The sequence below is a fragment of the Salmo salar genome, chromosome ssa10 (assembly GCF_905237065.1).
Source record: "Salmo salar chromosome ssa10, Ssal_v3.1, whole genome shotgun sequence".
NCBI lineage: Eukaryota > Metazoa > Chordata > Actinopteri > Salmoniformes > Salmonidae > Salmo > Salmo salar.
Genome location: NC_059451.1, coordinates 116,375,002 through 116,394,868, shown reverse-complemented (window position 1 = coordinate 116,394,868; position 19,867 = coordinate 116,375,002). Strand labels below are relative to the sequence as shown.

The 19,867-nt window shown below is 46.8% G+C and overlaps 1 protein-coding gene across 18 annotated transcripts in view; it reads left to right on the top strand.

The window, feature by feature from the left end:
* Positions 1 to 19,867, top strand: part of LOC106561640 (neuronal cell adhesion molecule) — a 154,702-nt gene that overhangs the window by 41,496 nt on the left and 93,339 nt on the right. For 3 of the 18 annotated variants that reach the window (XM_014125770.2, XM_045688470.1, XM_014125767.2), the window contains exon 1: positions 15,839 to 15,993. The exons of the other annotated variants lie outside the window; for them this stretch is intronic. The gene's annotated coding sequence lies outside the window, so the exon portion shown is untranslated. Of the gene's footprint in view, positions 1 to 15,838; positions 15,994 to 19,867 lie in introns of those variants that run through there. 18 annotated transcript variants of the gene reach the window in all.

Genomic DNA, 19,867 nt, shown 5'->3' with positions numbered 1-19,867 from the left:
AGGCACTGTCCCGGATGTATGACACAGAGGAGCGGTCCATGGATCACACTCCCATACTTCCGGCCTCTTGCCTGGTGGCACCGGTGGTGTGGGAGCTGGACAAGAACATCGAGCTGGCGTTACGCACAGAGGCCACTCGCCCCCAGTGTCCAGCTGGGCGCCTGTACGTTCTGTCTGCTGTCCGCGACCGTTTGATCTATTTGGCCCACACGTCACCCTCCTCTGGTCACCCTGGCATCGGTCGGACGGTGCGTTGCCTTAGTGGGAAGTACTGGTGGTCCACCTTGGCCAAGGACGTGAGGGTTTATGTTTCCTCCTGCTCGGTGTGCGCCCAGTGCAAGGCTCCCAGGCACCTGCCCAGAGGTAAGTTACAACCCCTACCCATTCGACAACGGCCGTGGTCGCACCTGTCGGTGGACTTCCTGACGGATCTTCCTCCCTCACAGGGCAACACCACGATCCTGGTCGTTGTGGATCGGTTTTCTAAGTCCTGCCGTCTCCTCCCTTTGTCCGGTCTCCCTACGGCCCTACAGGCTGCGGAGGCCCTGTTCACTAACGACTTCCGGCACTATGGGGTGCCTGAGGACATAGTCTCTGATCAGTGTCCCCAGTTCACGTCCGGGGTCTGGAGAGCATTCATGGAGCGTCTGGGGGTTTTCACCCCGAGAGTAACGGGCAGGTGGAGAGAGTAAACCAGGATGTGGGTAGGTTTCTGTGGTCATATTGCCAGGACCGGCCGGGGGAGTGGGCGGCGTTCATCCCGTTCATCATGGCCCAAAACTCACTCCGCCACTCCTCCACTAACCTCTCTCCCTTCCAGTGCGTACTGGGGTATCGGTTCTGGCACCTTGGCATCAGAGCCAGATCGAAGCTCCTGCGGTGGACGAATGGTTTAAGCACTCGGAAGAGACCTGGGACGCCGCCCATGTGCACCTGCAATGGGCCGTGAGGTGGCAGAAGGTGAGCGCCGACCACCACCGCAGTGAGTTTACCTCGGCTCCCTTGCTGGCTCTCGACCCAAAACCTGCCCCTCCGCCTGCCCTGCCGGAAGCTAGGTCCGCGGTTTGTGGGGCCATTCAAAGTCCTGAGGAGACTGAACGAGGTATGCTACAGGTTACAGCTTCCACCAGATTACCGTATTAATCACTCGTTCCATGTGTCTCTCCTCAGGCCGGTGGTGGCTGGTCCACTCCACGAGTCTGAGGTGCGGGAGGTTCCTCTGCCCCCTCTGGACATCGAGGGGGCCCCGGCTTTTGCTGTTCGAGCCATCCTGGACTCGTCGGGCGAGGGGCCTTCAGTACCTCGTGGAGTGGGAGGGGTACGGTCCGGAGGAGAGATGCTGGGTGCCGGTGTAAGACGTCTTGGACCGTTCGTTGCTGCGGGAGTTCCATCGCCTCCATCCGGATCGCCCTGCGCCTCATCCTCCGGGTCATCCCCGAGGTCGGTGTCGGCGCGCTGCTGGAGCCGTACATCAAGGGGGTACTGTCACAACTTCCGCCGAAGTCGGTCCCTCTCCTTGTTCGGGCAGGGTTCGGCGGTCGACGTCACCGGCCTTCTAGCCATCGCCGATCCACTTTTCATTTTCCATTTGTTTTGTCTTTGTCACGTCCTGACCCTTGTAAGATGTCATTTTCTATAGTAGAGTAGGTCAGGGCGTGACAGGGGGTGTTTTGGGTGGTTTTCTATATTTTCTAGTTTTATGTTTAAGTTCTAGTTTTTCTATTAGTATGTTGTTTTTTTTAGGTTGATCTCCAATTGGAGGCAGCTGGTCCTCGTTGCCTCTAATTGGAGATCATATTTAAGTGGGGATTTTTCTTCCGGTTTTTGTGGGTTATTATCTTTTGAGTAGTGTTTGTTTCTCTCTGCATCACGGTTTGTTGTTTTGTCATATTCAGTTATTTATGTTTTACAAAGTTTCACGGATTTAATAAAATGTGGAACTACAACCACGCTGCACTTTGGTCTGCTCCTTTCGACAGCCATGACAGAATAACCCACCACAAAAGGACCAAGCAGCGTGGAAAGGAATGGATCTAGGAGGAAGTTCTGGACGGCAAGGGATCCTGGACATGGGAGGAGATCCAGGCAGGATGGGATCGCCTCCCATGGGAACAGGTGGAGGCAGCGAGAGCAGAGCGGCGACGAGAGGAGGAACTAGCCCGGCAACAAGGCAAGCACAAGAGGCAGCCCCAAAAAGGTTTTTGGGGGGCGATTGGCAGAGTCAGGTTGGAGACCTGAGCCAACTCCCCGTGCTTACTGTGGGGGACGAGTGATTGAGCAAGCACCATGTTATGCTGAGATACGCACTGTGTCACCAGTGCGCAGCTACAGCCCGGTGCGCTCGGTGCAAGCTCCTCACAGGTGCCATGCTGGAGTTGGCATTCAGCCAGGAAGGAGTATGCCTGCTCAGCGTTCCTGGTCTCCGGTGCGTCTTCTCGGCCCAGGTTATCCTGCGCCAGCTCTACGCACGGTACCCCCAGTTCGCCAACACAAAACTGTGCGACCTGTCACAACGCCTCGCGCTTGTCGGGCTACGGAGGTTATCCAGCCAGGACGGGTTGTGCCAGCCATAAGCTCCAGATCTCCAGTGTGCCTCCACGACCCAGTATACCCTGTGCCTGCTCTGCGCACCTGGCCCCCGGCGACGCTCTCCAGTCTGGAGCCTCCAGCGACATTCCCTAGTCCAGAACTCCCAGCGACATTCCCTAGTCCGGTGAGACCTATTCCAGCTCCACAAATGAAGCCTCCAGCGACGCTCTCCAGTCCGGAGCCTCCAGCGACATTCCCTAGTCCAGAACTCCCAGCGACGTTCCCTAGTCTGGTGAGACCTATTCCAGCTCAACGAATGAAGCCTCCAGTGATGATCTATGGTCCGAAGCCTGTAGAGATGATCCATGGCAAGAAGCCTGTAGGGATGATCCATGGCCCGGAGCCTGTAGGGATGATCCATGGCAAGAAGCCTGTAGGGATGATCCATGGCCCGGAGCCTGTAGAGATGTTCCATGGCACGAAGCCTCCAGTGATGATCCATGGCGCGGAACCTGTAGTGATGATCCATGGCACGGAGCCTGCAGTGACGGTCCACAGTTCGTACCCTCCTGAGACGGCCTACAGTCCGGAACCTTCGGAGACGGTCCACAGTCTGGAACCTCCTGAGACGGCATACAGTCCAGAACCTCCTGAGACGACCTATAGTCCGGAACCTCCTGAGAAGTTCCCCAAGCCCAGAGTCTTCAGCGACGGCCTGCAGCCCAGAGTCTTCAGCGACGGCCTGCAGCCCAGAACCTCCAGCGGCGGCCTGCAGCCCAGAACCTCCAGCGGCGGCCTGCAGCCCAGAACCTCCAGCGACGATCTACAGTCCGGTTCCTCCGACGACGATCCACAGTCCGGTGGTACTAAAGCAGAGGGATCAGCGGGTGGAGGGGGGATTACGCCCTGAACCGGAGCTGCTTCCTCTGCTGGAGGTTAAGGTTATGTGGACTGCATTTGAGCCGCCATAGACAATTATCACCCTCCCTACCCTCCCTTTTGTTTTGTGGTTTCTTTTGTTGGTTTATGTTGCATTCGGAGTCTGCACTTTTGGGGGGGGAGTACTGTCACTTCCTGACCCTTGTAAGATGTCATTTGCTATAGTAGAGTAGGTCAGGGCGTGACAGGGGGTGTTTTGGGTGGTTTTCTATGTTTTCTATTTCTATGTTTTAAGTTTTTGTTTTTCTATTTTTATGTTGTTGTTTTTTTGGGTTGATCTCCAATTGGAGGCAGCTGGTCCTTGTTGTCTCTAATTGGAGATCATATTTAAGTAGGGGTTTTTTCTTCCTGTTTTTGTGTGTTATTTTCTTTTGAGTAGTGTTTGTTTCTCTCTGCGTCACGGTTTGTTGTTTTGTCATATTCAGTTATTTATGTTTTACAAAGTTTCACGGATTTAATAAAATGTGGAACTACAACCACGCTGCACTTTGGTCTGCTCCTTTCGACAGCCGTGACAGTCTTTGTCTTACACACCTGGTTTCAAGTCCCCAATTACTTGTTCGTTGTTTAACCCTCTGTTCCCCCATGTTTGTTTGAGTAATTGTTTATTGTATTGCGGTCCGTATTTGTGGCCTTGTATTTATACGACGAGTATTGTTATATTATTGAGTAAAATTGCTTACATTACTCATATGTGCTGTCCTGCGCCTGTCTCCTCTACACCAGCTACACACAGACGCATTATAGACAGCATTTTGCTGCCAGACTCAGCTTGAAAACACCGTTAGATTTTTTGATTAAAACTAAACATAATTTATGATGGTTTTATTTTACTTAGTCTTGCAGTCAAAAATAGTATTTTCAGTATAGTAAATTTAGTAACTAATTTGAATTACATTCACTAAATTGTTTTTCAATATTAACCTTAGTGTGTGCTTTACTGTCTGTTCTCTTGGCGCAGGCACCAGGTCAGTGGGGGCCGTTGGATTATATCACCTCTTTGTTCCTGTGCTGTCACCTGGATCAGGGGGCATGGAGTACGGCCTGGTGAGAGGAGAGGACAAGGGAGAGAGGAGAGAGAAGGGACTGGAGGGCTGGTAGGCAGTTTCTGCCTGGTCTGGTGTGTCTGTTCTTTATTTGCGTCAGGGAGCATGGAGAGTGGATACAGGATAGAGGAAAGAGAACAGGGGGGGGGGGAGTTGGCATTGCCCCCAGTCAGTCTGCCTGGCCTGGGGCTGGTCTGGTCTCGGCCTGCCTGGTCTGGTCTCCCTCCACTGGTCCAAAGACAGAGACAGGCTGAGAGCATAGCAGAGCAGGCCAGCCAGCTTTCCCTTCACACACCTCTCCTCTCGCTCATCTCCCCAGGCTCACTGTTCACAACACACGCCAGATTCCCCTCCATCCCTCCCTCGTTCAGCTTCCTCAATCTCTATCTCAGTTTTACCTTATCTCCCTTTCTCTTGCCCTCTCTCTGCCTACCCCCTCAGTCTTTCTTGACCCCTCTTGACCCCCCACCATCCTTCTTTCTCATCTCTCCCTCACCCTCCCTGCTTACTCTCGCCCCTCTCTCTCTCCCTCACCCTCCTTGGCAATCTCTCCCACTAATTTGCTCAGTCAATCTCTCACCATATCTGCAAATCTTTTCTCACCCCTCCTACTCAGATCTGTCTGTTTCTCTTTCTCTGTATTCGTTATATCTGACCACCTTCTTTTTGTTCTGTGTAGGAGCCCATGTGCCCTTTGCCCTACAGTGCCTTTGGAAAGTATTCAGATCCGTTGACATTTCCCACATTTTGTTACATTACAGTCTTATTCTAAAATGGATTAAAACATGTTTTTTTTAAAAATCCTCAGCAATCTACACAATAGACCATAATGACAAAGCGAAAACAGGTTTTTGGAAAAAACTGAAATACCCTTTGCTATGAGACTCGAAATTGAGCTCAGGTGCATCCTGTTTCCATTGATCATCCTTGATATGAGTCTACAACTTGACTGGAGTCCACCTGTGGTACATTCAATTGATTGGACATGATTTGGAAGATACACACCTGTCTATATAAAGTCCCACAGTTGACAGTGCATGTCAGAGCAAAAACCAAGCCATGAGGTAGGAGGAATTGTCCGTAGAGCTCCGAGACAGGATTGTGTCGAGGCACAGATGTGGGGAAGTTACCAAAACATTTTTGCAGCATTGAAGGTCCCCAAGAACACAGTGGCCTCCATCATTCTTCAATGGAAGAAGTTTGGCACCACCAAAACTCTTCTTAGAGCTGGCCACCTGGCTAAACTGAGAAATCAGGGGAGAAGGGCCTTGATCAGGGAGGTGATCAAGAACCTGATGGTCTAGAGTTCGTCTGTGGAGATGGGAGAAACTACCAGAAGGACAACCATCTCTGCAGCACTCCACCAATCAGGCCTTTATGGTAGATTGGCCAGACGGAAGCCACTCCTCAGTAAAATGCACATGACAGCCCACTTGGAGTTTACCTAAAGGCATCTTAAGACTCTCAGACCATGAGAAACAAGATTCTCTGGTCTGATGAAACCAAGATTTAACTCTTTGGCTTGAATGCTAAGCATCACGTCTGGAGGAAACCTGGCACCATCCAGTGCCAAACTACAAAGGGAAGCACAGGGAAAGGGAAGCACAGCCGAGAGCTGCCCAGTGACACGAGCCTGCCAGATGAGCTAAACTACTTCTATGCTTGCTTCGAGGCAAATAACACTGAAACATGCATGAAAGCACCAGCTGTTCCGGAAGACTGTGTGATCACGCTCTCCGCAGCCGATGTGAGTAAGACCTTTAAACAGGTCAACGTTCACAAGGCCGCAGGGCCAGACGGATTACCAGGGCGTGTACTGCGAAAATGCGCTGACCAACTGGCAAGTGTCTTTACTGACATTTTCAATCTCTCCCTGTCCGAGTCTGTAATACCAACATGTTTTAAGCAGAGCACCATAGTCACTGTGCCCAAGAACACTAAGGTAACCTGCCTAAACGACTTCCGACCCGTAGCACTCATGTCAGTAGCCATTAAGTGCCTTGAAAGGCTGGTCATGGCTCACATCAACACCATCATCCCAGAAACCCTAGACCCACTCCAATTTCCATACCGCTCCAACAGATCCACAATCTCCATTGCACACCACACTGCCCTTTCCCACCTGGACAAAAGGAACACCTATGTGAGAATGCTATTCATTGACTACAGCTCAGCGTTCAACACCATATTGCCCTCAAAGCTCATCAATACGCTAAGGTCCCTGGGACTAAACACCTCCCCCTGCAACTGGATCCTGGACTTCCTGACGGGCCGCCCCCCAGGTGGTAAGGGTAGGTAACAACACATCCGCCTCACTGATCCTCAACACAGGGGCCCCTCAGGGGTGCGTGCTCAGTCACCACCTGTACTCCCTTTTTACTTATGACTGCACGGCCAGGCATGACTCCAATACCATCATTAAATTTGCCGATGACACAACAGTTGTAGGCCTGATCACTGACAACGATGAGACAGCCTATAGGGAGGAGGTCAGTGACCTGGCCATGTGGTGCTAGGACAACAACCTCTCATTCAACGTGATCAAAACAAAGGAGATAATTGTGGACTACAGGAAAAAGAGGACCAAGCACGCCCCCATTCTCATCGACGGGGCTGCAGTGGAGCAGGTTGAGAGCTTCAAGTTCCTTGGTGTCCACATCACCAACAAACTAACATGGTCCAAGCACACCAAGACAGTCGTGAAGAGGGCACGACAAAACCTATTCCCCCTCAGGAGACTGAAAAGAGTTTGCATGGGTCCTCAGATCCTCAGAAGGTTCTACAGCTGCACGATCGAGAGCATCCTGACTGGTTGCATCACTGCCTAGTATGGCAACTGCTCGGCCTCCGACCGCAAGGCACTACAGAGGGTTGTGCAAACGGCCCAGTACATCAGGACCTCTATACCAGGAGGTGTCAGAGGAAGGCCCTAAAAATTGTCACTGACTCCAGCCACCCTAGTCACAGCCTGTTCTCTTTTCTACCGCACTGCAAGCGGTACCGGAGCGCCAAGTCTAGGTCCAAGAGGCTTCTAAACAGCTTCTACCCCCAAGCCATAAGACTCCTGAACATCTAGTCAAATGGCTACCCAGACTAATTTGCAGTGCCCCTCTCACCCCCTCTTTACACCACTGCTACTCTCTGTTGTCATCTATGCATAGTCACTTTAATAACTCTACCTACATGTACATACTACCTCAAATAACCGGTGACCCCGCACACTGATTCTGTATCGGTACCCCCCTTTATATTGTGTTGCTATTGTTATTTCGCTGCTGCTCTTTAATTACTTGTTACTTTTATCTCTTATTCTTATCTGTATTTTTTTGAAACTGCATTGTTGGTTAGGGGCTCGTAAGTAAGCATTTCACTGTAAGGTCTACCTGTTGGCGCATGTGACTAATAACATTTGATTTGATTTGATTTTAAAGGTGAAGCATGGTGGTGGCAGCATCATGTTGTGGGGATGTTTTTCAGAGGCAGGGACGGGGATACTAGTCAGGGTCGGAACGGAGCAAAGTTCAGAGAGATCCTTGATGAAAACCTGCTCCAGAGCACTCAGGACCTCAGACTGGGGCGAAGGTTCACCTTTCAACAGGACAACGACCCTAAGCACCCAGCCAAGACAACGCAGGAGTGGCTTCGGTCTCTGAATGTCTTTGAGTGGCCCAGCAAGAGCCCAGACTTGAACCAGATCCAACATCTCTGCAGAGACCTGAAAATAGCTGTGCAGCAACGCTCCCCATCCAACCTGACAGAGCTTGAGAAGATCTGCGGAGAAGAATGGGAGAAACTCCTCAAATACAGGTGTGCCAAGCTTGTAGCGTGATACCCAAGAAGACTCAATGCCGTAATCGCTGCCAAAGGTGCTTCAGCAAAGTACTTAGTAAAGGGTCTGAATACTTATGTAAATGTGATATTTCAGTTTTTTCTTTGTAATAAAGGTGCAAACATTTATAAAAACCTGTTTTTGCTTTGTCGTTATGGGGTATTGTGTGAATATTTATGGGGGAAAATACAATTTAATACATTTTAGAATACGGCTGTAACTTACTAACAAAATGTGGAAAAAGTCAAGGGGTCTCAATACTTTCCGAAGGCACACGGTAGATATTGTGCATTTGCTGCAATACTGATGGTTAGACTCCTTCTTATAATTTTTCTCTTGGCAGTTGTTGACCATCTGCTTTCTTTTAGCATCTGAAGCGTGTGCATTCTGTACGATGTGTGTGTGGTAGAGTACTTTTAATTAGAATAAACAAGGTTTTAAAAAGCCCTTTTCAAGGACCAAGATGATCAGTTATTCTCTGACTCTTTAAAGGTTCACTGGCTGCTGTGCTGATTAGTATCTTTTACCAGTTTGGGGGTCAGAAAGGTTCAGTTTCCAAGTAGATCAAAACTCCATTAGGATTCTAGGTACGCAGCCTGAATAGTCGTACTTAGTTCCCAAGGTTACATAGGTAATGTCCTTTCACTGAATGCATGCCATTTCTACAGGAGTTTTAGTGCATCACCTTGCATACACACACAATGATTTTGAGTATACGTGTGCTTTTGTGTGTGTGTGTGTGTGTGTGTGTGTGTGGGTGCGTGTGTGTGTGTGTGTGTGTGCGTGTGCGTGTGTGCGTGCACGCGCGTGCGTATGTGTGTGTGTGTATGGGTTCTTTAACATTTCGGGGGGTGGTATGGAGAGGAGACAGGTGGTGTCAGAGCTGGCATCTCAGTGTTACTGAGAAGATGAAGAGGAGGAGAGGAGAAGTAATTTCCTTCCCGCTGTAACAACACACTCTTCAACATGGCCTCGTGCTTCATGATAAAGCTCCACCATGCAACCTTGGTCACCTTCAGCTGGTGCAGCTCCTGTTGCAGTTTATACAGCCTCCCAGTTTATACAGCCTCCCACTTTATACAGCCTCCCAGTTTATACAGCCTCCCAGTTTATACAGCGTCCCAGTTTATACAGCCTCCCAGTTTACACAGCCTCCCAGTTTACACAGCCTCCCAGTTTATACAGTCTCCCAGTTTATACAGCCTCCCAGTTTACACAGCCTCCCAGTTTATACAGCCTCCCAGTTTACACAGCCTCCCAGTTTACACAGCCTCCCAGTTTATACAGCCTCCCAGTTTATACAGCCTCCCAGTTTACACAGCCTCCCAGTTTACACAGCTTCCCAGTTTATACAGCCTCCCAGTTTACACAGCCTCCCAGTTTACAAAGCCTCCCAGTTTACACAGCCTCCCAGTTTACACAGCCTCCCAGTTTATACAGCCTCCCAGTTTACACAGCCTCCCAGTTTATACAGCCTCCCAGTTTATACAGCCTCCCAGTTTGTACAGCCTCCCAGTTTACACAGCCTCCCAGTTTACACAGCCTCCCAGTTTATACAGCCTCCCAGTTTGTACAGCCAAGTCAATTAGCCAGCCACTCTAATGTGTATGAAGAGATGTGCAGTGTGTGAGTGCTAAAGGGCTTCTATTGAGGCTCCTGTGTGTGTGTGTGTGTGTGTGTGTGTGTGTGTGGTGTTCGTGTCAGTATCCTCTCTAGTATATACGGTTGTAGACCAGTGTTTGTCTCTGATGATGGTTAATCAACAGGCTGGGTGATGCTCGCTAGGTAGCATCTATCACACACTTCCCAGTTCTATCACACACTTCCCAGTAAAGGAACATTGGACTCTTGTGGAAAGCTACTCTGTAGACCTACTGTACACACACACACACACACACACACACACACACACACACACACACACACACACACACACACACACACACACACACACACACACACACACACACACACACACACACACACACACACACACACACACACACACAGCTGTGCTCACTAGACCAGGGCTGATCTTCTTATGGCAGCATGTAGGACAGGGGCCTCACACAGCACAGCAGGCTCTTTCCCCTCTGCACTGTGTGCTACGGCAGAAGTGTGTGTGTGTTCCCTCTCTCCTCTGGTCTTCATGGTACTGCAGAAATCACTTGGAACACTTTTATATCCCCTGTGTCTCTTCAGCTGTGGTCTCTCAAGATCTGAGGACAAAGATATTGTACTGTACAAGACAAAATATCAACTAGAATATCCACATTTTCTGTGCGTTGTTTACTTCTATGGGAACCATTATTTAAGTAGCCTGGTCTCAGATCTGTTTGCCAGCTCCTGTGGTCATTGTCACCCCAGGCAGGCTAGTCTTTGATTGTTTCTCCTACAGTTGTATAATGGTCTCATTCAATCTGACAAAAAATGTTGATAGTGTAGCTTCCAGGGTCATTCTCATCTCAACCATTACCATATGAATGTCAGCCATATTGCCGCATACTGGCTGCCCATAATGTTGGCAAGTGACCCAGTCCCTGTGGTGGAGGTCCTACTGAGAAGCTTATAAAGGGCTGGCACTTTGGAAAGACAATAATGTTGTTCTGTTAGTTAACCAAGACAGGGATCTCTATTCTGATTGAGTTGGCAGTGATAGCTCTCGTGCTACAGATCTACGTTAGTATGAGCTACTAATAATATCACATCATCTAATTGAGATGGTTGCCAGAGTACAGATACATTCACAGTAAAGCAAATTTGCCTTCATCTAAACGCTACATAAAAACTTAACAAACACAGTAACTTGTTTGCAAATTTGCCTTCTGGTTAGAAGGACTCCAGTCCTTCCAGTCCTTGTCGGAGTTCTTGTTAACCAGTCTATTTGAGTAAAAGAGAGAAATACGATGCAGGCCCTTAACCTCAGTGGTTAGTCTGCTGGCTGTGGGGGGTAAACCTTTTCTATTCAAAAGGAACTGCGTGTTCTTCATGTTTTACTGCCTGCACCCTCTCTCTCTCCCTCTCTCTCTCTCCCCCCTCTCTTTCTTTATCTCTCTCTCTATTCCCCCTCTGTCTCTCTCCACCTCCTAGAGTCTGTGCTCTCCATCTCTCTCTCCCTCTTGTCCGCGACATGTTAACACTCCATCTCTGACAGTGAACCTCATAGTACCATGGAAACCAATCAGACCTATTCTACCGCTGTGTATGTGTGTTTGCGCTCGCCAGCATCTCTCTGTGTGTGTATGCCTGCGTGCATGCTATTGCACACACCTTTGCATGTGTTTGTGTGTGTGGAGGCAGGGACAGAAGACTTGTTCAGATTTAAACAGCCCTTAGAGCAGTCGATGCCATCTCGACAGGCCTCTTTCTGTAATTCATGTAAATTCCCTTAAGAACTCCACCTCATTGTCTAGCCCATTGTTCCTATGCTGAACCACAGCCCTAAGTCATCAATTATGTGTAACTGTGTGTAATTCTAAAGCTGACATTCCTGCCAACGTACAGACAATTACTGTTCACCAGATAACCTTCGCAAATTAAGGTAATTATTGTCATTGGAGGGATTATTGTTGACAGTAGATTCATAAATCGTTGAAATTAGACATCACCATAATCATTGAACGTGGAGAGTTTAAATAAAGTTAACAAGGGTTAGCTTTATAAGACAACAAAGGGTATGATTACACCCTGGGATACACAGTAATGCACGTTTTATCACGTTAATGTGGTGTTAATTTAATACTACTTAATACAATATAAATGGCAAACATCTAACCAACAACACAGGTGCTCTATGAGGAAAAGTATCTAAAACGATTACATTATGTGGTTATTTTACTACGCTGTTTGTTTGTACAACGTAAATAAACACCGCAACAACCATAGAAAATCTGTTTTAAGAAGCAACAATCCATCTAAAAAGAGAGTTAAGAATCCCTAAATCACGTGTTGTTTCTGTCTTCGATTGACAACACTGAAGCATTTCAACAAGTGCCCCCCCCATCCTGCTCCAATCCCCTTGAGAGAACCAAGCCTCGTATTCTCTACTCTGAATAGAAAGAACCCCATAGGAAACCTCTCCTCTATCCAACGCAGGCATGCACGCGCGCGAACACCCCCCCCACACACACCCCCCCCACCCACCCCACACATACACCCCACACATACACCCCACACATATCATTCCTGTTAAAACGACTTTAGCTCGCCCGATCGCATGCCTGAACTTCGTTCTGTTAAAAGTTGCCATTGAAATATGCACCAGTTGCCATTGAAATATTGTCCTTCCATTGCTTCTGTGACAAAGCCCAGGGAGGGTGCCCACAGCAACACAGTGTGAGTCTCAGGGAGCCAATGGGCCTTCAGGGTCCTCCCAGAGTCTGTGCTCAACAGAGTCAGTGTGCAGACGTAATGCCTATTAGACCTGCTCAATCACCAGGCATATACTCAATGAAGTATGGCCTTTTCATTCATTTCATAGCACAATCCAAACCTCATAACTATCAATCATCTTTCTGAAAGTTGTCAGGAGACTCTGGACACAGGAATGAATGAATAATGCTTTTATTTATAAAATATTCTACGCTAATGGGATGCCATGCAGAGAAGGCGAGATTCTGGGAAAATATATACAGGGAAATGTATGGTGTGTTATAAAGCTGTTACATTTCAATACAAAGCATTGGTTTCAGATCTCCTGATAATCAGTGAAGCGATGGAAACCTACAGGCAATCCTAGTGCAGTATGAATCTATTTGAAATGTGACGTAAAATATGGAAGAGATCATATGGTATAGATAATAAAATAAGCTATAGATATGGTATAAATCATAGTGGTATACTGTATATAGCTCTACATTCCAGTGCAGTGCATTGCATTGCTTTTGTATCTCTTCTTGATGACCAGGGAAGCAGTGAAAACCTGTATGCAATCCTACCGCAGCATCAGGGTACGATTATCAAACGATAGAATTAAGCAATAAGGCTCGAGGGTGTGTGGTATATGGCCGATATACCACGGCTAAGGGCTGTTCTTATGCATTACGCAACTCAGAGTGCCTGGATACAGCCCTTAGCCTTGTTATGTTGGCAATACACCACAAACCTTCGAGGTGCCTTATTGCTATTATAAACTGGTTACCAACGTAATTAGAGCAGTAAAAATAAATGTTTTGTCATACCCGTGGTATACGATCTGATATACCATGGCTGTCAGCCAATCAGCATTCAGGGCTCGAACCACCCAGTTTATAATGGGGTACAGATACATTCCAGTGCAGTGAAGCAGGGAAAACCGGAAGGCTAATGGTTATATGGGAATATGGTAGAACTGATATGCTGCTAGCAATGACATGCAACAGTGATCAGGTAATGAAGCCATTGGCAATGCTCCTTCCATAGAGAAGTGGATTCCTATGGCTATCCACTTTCCACTATCCAGCCAATATAGCTGTCTCCTAACCCAACATAGAAGCTAGGAACAACAATGGAGAGAGAAAGGAACAGAGAGAGAGAGAGAGACACACATATAGAGACAGAGAGAGAGAGACAGACAGAGAGAGAGTAATCACTTGAGAGAGAGAAACACACATAGAGAGTAATCACTTGAGAGAGAGAAACACACATAGAGAGTAATCACTTGAGAGAGAGAAACACACATAGAGAGTAATCACTTGAGAGAGAGAAACACACATAGAGAGTAATCACTTGAGAGAGAAACACACATAGAGAGTAATCACTTGAGAGAGAGAAACACATAGAGAGTAATCACTTGAGAGAGAAACACACATAGAGAGTAATCACTTGAGAGAGAAACACACATAGAGAGTAATCACTTGAGAGAGAGAAACACACACAGAGAGTAATCACTTGAGAGAGAGAAACACACACAGAGAGTAATCACTTGAGAGAGAGAAACACACATAGAGAGTAATCACTTGAGAGAGAGAAACACACATAGAGAGTAATCACTTGAGAGAGAGAAACACACATAGAGAGTAATCACTTGAGAGAGAGAAACACACATAGAGAGTAATCACTTGAGAGAGAGAAACACACAGAGAGAGTAATCACTTGAGAGAGAGATGTTGAGTTGTGAGAGTGATGGTGAAAAAGTTGTAGGCGCCATTTGTTCAGTTCAGTTCAGACCCCTCGGACAGTGAGCTTTGAGACAGATTATGTTGCATTTTCACTGCTTTTGTGAAGGGAGGAGTATTATTCTGGGTTGGGGAGGACACAGAATAGTGACTCTTTCAAAGGGAGAGCTCCCTGCCATTGTTGCCTGCTGCAACCATAGCTAACGAACTTCAAAAGGCTTTTTCAAACCTATTCTTATAAATGGCTGCAATAATACCACTGTGAGAGGAGTGGGCAATAAACTTCCTGTTGGCTAAATCAAGTAGATTAGATGTCATAGGATGGGCCATCTGTTGAGTGTAGGTGACCACTTTACTTCCTCTGTAGGCTGTCTTCAGGTTGGATGATTGGATTAGAACGGAAGGAAGTTGTTTGTTTTTGCCTCTGGCTATTTTCTTTTATCTTGTTGAAGTACTGTATAGCTATAGCAAGTACTTTTACAGTTAGCTAGAACAACAGGAGGGGATTTGAGGAAGCTGTTTCCTGTTGGTTGGTGACAGAAATATGCACTGACTGACTGTCAGTGCATCCAACATTTATTAGATTTTTTAACCACTTTTTTTTCTCCCCAATTTCGTGATATCCAATTATGATCTTGTCTCATTGCTGCAACTCCCCAACGGGCTCAGGAGAGGTGAAGGTCGAGTCATGCGTCCTCCGTAACATGACCCGCCAAACCGCTCTTCTTAATACCCGCCCGCTTAACCAGGAAGCCAGCCACACCAGTGTGTCGGAGGAAACACCGTTCAACTGACAACCGAAGTAAGCTTGCAGGCGTCCAGCCCACCACAAGGAGTCGCTAGAATGCGATGAGCCAAGTAAACCCCCCCGGCCAAACCCTCCCCTAACCCAGACAACGCTGGGCCAATTGTGCGCCGACCCATGGGACTCCCGGTCACGGCCGGTTGTGACACAGCCTGGGATCGAACCTGGTTCTGTAGTGACGCCTCAAGCACTGCGATGCAGTGCCTTAAACAGCTGCACCACTCGGGAGGCATTTGCTTTGCATGGTAAATTCATGAATATTGTCTTCTTGTCTTCAAATTATCTGACAGGCATGTGTGATGTACCATCCCAAAAATATTTTGCCAGAATTGAAAGGATAAAGGAACTGGCTGAAAAAACCCTGCCACTCAGTTTATTCTAGCAGCATTCATTTGATACCAGGAAATGTTTAACCCCTATTGTAGAGAGACAAAGGGTTGTTTTAATCCCACTGTGAGAGTAGGAGGGAGGGAGGTAGGGAGGGAGGAGGGTCAGGGAGGGAGGGGGACAGGTTTGAGGAGGAGGAGGCGAGGCGGAGGTGGGTGTGTCTGTGAAACATGCCCCCTCGCTCTCACTGTTACTCTAGCAGTGTTAGTTCCACCAGACAAACACAACGCGGTATACACAGCCACTGGGAACTTTGCGCTTTCAAACACACAGGACACACACACTGGACACACACACACACACCGGACACACACACACACACTCTGGGAAGATTTGTTCTTGCAGACCGCAGCAGAGAGACAGGTAATGTCAAATCTAATGTTATTTTTCACATGCTTCGTTAAACAACAGGTTTAGACGAACAGTGAAATGCTTACTTACGGGGCCCTTCCCAACAACGCAGAGAGAAAGAAAATACAGAAATAATAGAAAAGTAATAATACATAATAATAAAAGCAGTAGTACCTAGTCGATGTGCAGGGGTACGAGGTAATTGAGGTAGATATGTAAATATATCTAGAAATAAAGTGACTAAGCAACAGGATAGATAAACAGTAGCAGCAGTGTATGTGATGAGTCAATGTAATGTAACCTCAGCGGGTTCTTGGGGCCTTTGGGGCCATAGAACTGTAATGGTATCTATTGAAAACGTAGCCTGTTTACAGATTGCTTGAGTACATTCTGTATGCTTTGAGTTAGTAGTCCGTGCTTGGCATAATGTTTTCTTCTCTGAAGGCGTTTTTCACGGTGTCATTAGGATTCTGAATACCCTGGATTTCCACCAGCAGCATATCAAAATGTCAACGTTTTTTTGTTGTTGCTGAATATCAACTCATTATTATTATTATTATTATTATGATGATGGAGGGTTGTGTGGGAAAGAAACACTCGTAGCTCTGAGTTATGGAGTCACGTTCCCTTAATGTAAATTCATGAATGAAAGTGTGATGGATACAATTCTTTCTCGTCCTCTTTGGCTGGTAATGATACTGTTAGGAGAGAGAGGAGTCTGATTATGCTACTGTGTTAGAGAGAGAGAGAGAGAGAGAGAGAGAGAGAGAGGAGGCTGGTAATGATACTGTGTTAGAGAGAGAGAGAGGAGGCTGGTAATGATACTGTTAGGAGAGAGAGGAGTCTGATTATGATACTGTGTTAGAGAGAGAGAGGAGGTTGGTAATGATACTGTGTTAGAGAGAGAGAGAGGAGGCTGGTAATGATACTGTGTTAGAGAGAGAGAGGAGGATGGTAATGATACTGTGTTAGAGAGAGCGAGGAGGCTGGTAATGATACTGTGTTAGAGAGAGAGAGAGAGAGAGGAGGCTGGTAATGATACTGTGTTAGAGAGAGAGAGAGGAGGCTGATTATGATACTGTGTTAGAGAGAGAGAGGAGGCTGGTAATGATACTGTGTTAGAGAGAGAGAGAGGAGGCTGGTAATGATACTGTGTTAGAGAGAGAGAGAGAGAGAGAGAGAGGAGGCTGGTAATGATACTGTGTTAGAGAGAGAGAGAGGAGGCTGGTAATGATACTGTGTTAGAGAGAGAGAGAGGAGGCTGGTAATGATACTGTGTTAGAGAGAGAGAGGAGGTTGGTAATGATACTATGTTAGAGAGAGAGAGAGAGGAGGCTGGTAATGATACTGTGTTAGAGAGAGAGATGTATCTGCTTCTTCACGCTCTGATATTCCCTCTCTCTCGTTAGAAACCCTGCAGCCACAGGCAGGCTGCAGTGCTGCAGAAAGAAGCTCTCATCTCCTCTCTGTTGTTGTTTGATGCAGATTAAAATCTTAACTTGATCACTCTTTTGTCGCAGAACATTTTCCTACTGGATCAGGAAATTCAAATGAGCTTTGTGAGTCCCTGAAAAAGAGCAGTTCCCTTTCTCTCCATGCGGGGGATCAGGGTTTGCTATAAAAATCCTTTACTCTCTCGCAACAAACACTAGGCCTAGGTCCTATTGCTGCAACATGCAGCCATACTAATCAACAACCGTTGTTTAATATGCAGTAGCTTAATAACACAAGATATATATTGGTTTCCACTAGAATCTTCTCAGAGCTTGTCTGCAGCACTGAGACTCCAGAGTTTCTAATGAGAGAGAAGAGATATCAGAGAGTGAAGAAGCAGATACCTCTCTCTCTCTCTAACACAGTATCATTACCAGCCTCCTCTCTCTCTCTAACACAGTATCATTACCAGCCTCCTCTCTCTCTCTCTAACACAGTATCATTACCAGCCTCCTGTCTCTCTCTCTAACACAGTATCATTACCAGCCTCCTCTCTCTCTCTCTAACACAGTATCATTACCAGCCTCCTCTCTCTCTCTCTAACGCAGTATCATTACCAGCCTCCTCTCTCTCTCTCTAACACAGTATCATTACCAGCCTCCTCTCTCTCTCTCTCTAACGCAGTAGCATTACCAGCCTCCTCTCTCTCTCTCTAACACAGTATCATTACCAGCCTCCTCTCTCTCTCTCTCTAACACAGTAGCATTACCAGCCTCCTCTCTTTCTCTCTCTAACACAGTAGCATTACCAGCCTCCTCTCTCTCTCTAACACAGCTTCTGACGTCATTTCAAGTTTTTTGGGGAAATTCTTTCCAATGTGTCAAGTAATTATCTTTTTGTTTTCTCATGATTTGGTTGGGTCTAATTGTGTTGCTGTCCTGGGGCTCTGTGGGGTCTGTTTGTGTTTGTGAACAAAGCACCAGGACCAGCTTGCTTAGGGGACTCTTCTCCAGGTTCACCTCTCTGTAGGTGATGACTTTGTTCTGGAAGATTTGGGAATTGCTCCCTTTTAGGTGGTTTCTGGATTCTGATCATTAGCGGGTATCGGCCTAATTCTGCTCTGCATGCGTTATTTGGTGTTTTACCTTGTACACAGAGAATATTTTTGCAGAATACTGAATGCAGAGTCTCAATTTGGTGTTTGTCCCATTTTGTGAATTATTGGTTGGTGAGCGGACCCCAGACCTCACAACCATAAATGGCAATGGGTTATATAACTGATTCAAGTATTTTTAGCCAGATCCTAATTGGTATGTCGAATTTGATGTTCCATTTGATGGCATAGAAGGCCCTTCTTGCCTTGTCTCTCAGATTGTTCACAGCTTTGTGGAAGTTACCTGTGGTGCTGATGTTTAGGCCGAGGAATGTATAGTTTTTTGTGTGCTCTAGGGCAATGGTTCCCAAACTTTTTATAGTCCTGTACCCCTTCAAATATTTAACCTCCAGCTGCTTACCCGCTATAGCACCAGGGTTATTAAACATAAGAATGAGTGTGAGTTTTTGTCACAACCCGACTCAAGGGAAGTCACAAAGAGCTCTTATAGGACCAGGGCACAAATAATAATATAATAATAATCAATAATTTTGCTCTTTATTTAACCATCTTACATATAAATCCTTATTCGTTCATCGAAAATTGTGAATAACTCACCACAGGTTAATGAGAAGGGTGTGCTTGAAAGGATGCACATAACTCTGCAATAACTCTGTGCCTGTATTTAGTTTTCATGCTAGTGAGGGCTGAGAATCCACTCTCACATCGGTACGTGGTTGCAAAGGGCATCAGTGTCTTAACAGTGTGATTTGCCAAGGCAGGATACTCTGAGCACAGCCCAATCCAGAAATCTGATAGTGGCTTCTGATTAAATTTTCACAGAACCGCTTGCTGCAATTTTGATGAGGCTCTCTTGTTCAGATATCAGTAAGTGGACTGGAGGCAGGGCATGAAAGAGATAACGAATCCAGTTGTTTGTGTCGTCCGTTTCAGGAAAGTACCTGTGTAATTGCGCACCCAACTCACTCAGGTGCTTCGCTGTATCACATTTGACATTGTCCGTAAGCTTGAGTTAATTGGCACACAAAAAATCATACAATGATGGAATGACCTGTGTGTTGTCCTTGTTAATGCAGACAGAGAAGAGCTCCAACTTCTTAATCATAACCTCAGTTTTGTCCCGCACATTGAATATAGTTGCGTAGAGTCCCTGTAATCCTAGATTCAGATCATTCAGGCGAGAAAAAACATCACCCAGATAGGCCAGTCGTGTGAGAAACTCGTCATCATGCAAGCGGTCAGACAAGTGAAACTTATGGTCAGTAAAGAAAACTTTAAACTTGTCTCTCAATAAAAAAAAATGTGTCAACACTTTGCCCCATGATAACCGCCGCACTT